We start from the raw sequence: 1,410 nt of genomic DNA, 5'->3' as shown, positions 1-1,410 counted from the left end.
AGTCAGTGTAGACCTAACTCTTCACACAAAAATTACGGGAAACGCATGTTTGGACTTTGTACCCTATGCTGCACTCAAGCACTTAAGCTAAAGTCCCGCAAAGGCGGGTCAAAAATCAGTTTTTTGAAGTTTGCAAAAAAACGCCACATAGAAGATCTTTCAAATTCAGTATGTGAATAGAGCAGTAAAAAATACAGCTTTTCTATTTTTCCTTTTTTTTGCAAAAGTTCAAGGAATGAAAATAAAGGGATAATGATATTTGAATACTATCCATTGATGACCCGCGGCACTATCGTAAAGCTAGAATCGCTTCGCGTACTCTTCGCTTGAGAAAATGATTGACAGATTGAAGTTTTTCACCCGCGCAGGAGTTCGCGGAGCGTTCTTGGCTCAATCTTCGGACCGCGCTAAAAATGGTAGACTGAGCTGTGATAGATCATTTCGATGGAAGTTGTTGGAATGTTTTCAAGGCTCTTGACAGAAAATCGTTTGTTTTATTGTCAATGATGACAGTGTGGTTATTAATTTTGTTAGATCTGACAAATTGATGTTTGTAAGTGCACTTTATAGTTTTGATTCCCATTGAAGAATCGTATTCTGGTTTTCATGTTATTAGATGTTGTTTTAGAGCTTTAGGTCTACACTGCCAGTTTCCCGACCGACTTACCAGTCTGCGACCGATCGCGAGAAAGAAAAAATCAGTTCTCTACTTGCAGGTAAGGTCGTATTAATAGACCTTTTTTCAAAGAGGACGTCCTGTTGAATAATTATGTAGTCCAGCCATGAAAACAATGATAGAGCCATGCATAATTACTACATCATGCATATTGTAATAATTATGCATGGTTTTATCATTGTTTTTCTGCTGGACTACATAATTATTCAACAGGGTGGCCTCTTTGAAAAAAGGTCTATTGATCAGGATGATAAAAAAACTCATAAGCTTTCCCGTATTACATTTATTTACACTCGTTCTTTTGTTTTAAAATAGCTCACTTACAGTGAAGCTGGAACTGCGATTTTTGAGGATTACGATTTTACCAGCTTTTTAGCTATTTTTGCCTCGCTAACCCAAATCTCGCAACCTCTTTACCTTAGGGACCCTCGACAAAAAACTTTCGAATTTTTTATCGGCATTGGGCCGATAAGGGGGTGGGGGGGTCCAACTACATACCGATAAAAAAACAAGTATTGGGACGAAAATCTTTTCAGCCAATTTCTTTCTGATTTTGTCCACAAACTCCACTGAAAGCATACAATTTCACTTGCTTTCACCTTCGCGCACAAATTCGCAACTTTAAAAGTACAGTTTTGAGTTAGCTTTGATAAAAAAACTCTTTTTTCATTGGCCAGCGTGCTGCCATTTCCTTAATCGAAATGTTGCGACTTCATCGCGTCTTTTTAACTTTC

The sequence above is a fragment of the Clytia hemisphaerica genome, unplaced genomic scaffold (genome assembly GCF_902728285.1).
Source record: "Clytia hemisphaerica strain Z4C2 unplaced genomic scaffold, Clytia hemisphaerica genome assembly, whole genome shotgun sequence".
In the NCBI taxonomy this organism is placed as follows: Eukaryota; Metazoa; Cnidaria; class Hydrozoa; order Leptothecata; family Clytiidae; genus Clytia; species Clytia hemisphaerica.
Note: the sequence above shows the minus strand (reverse complement) of the source record.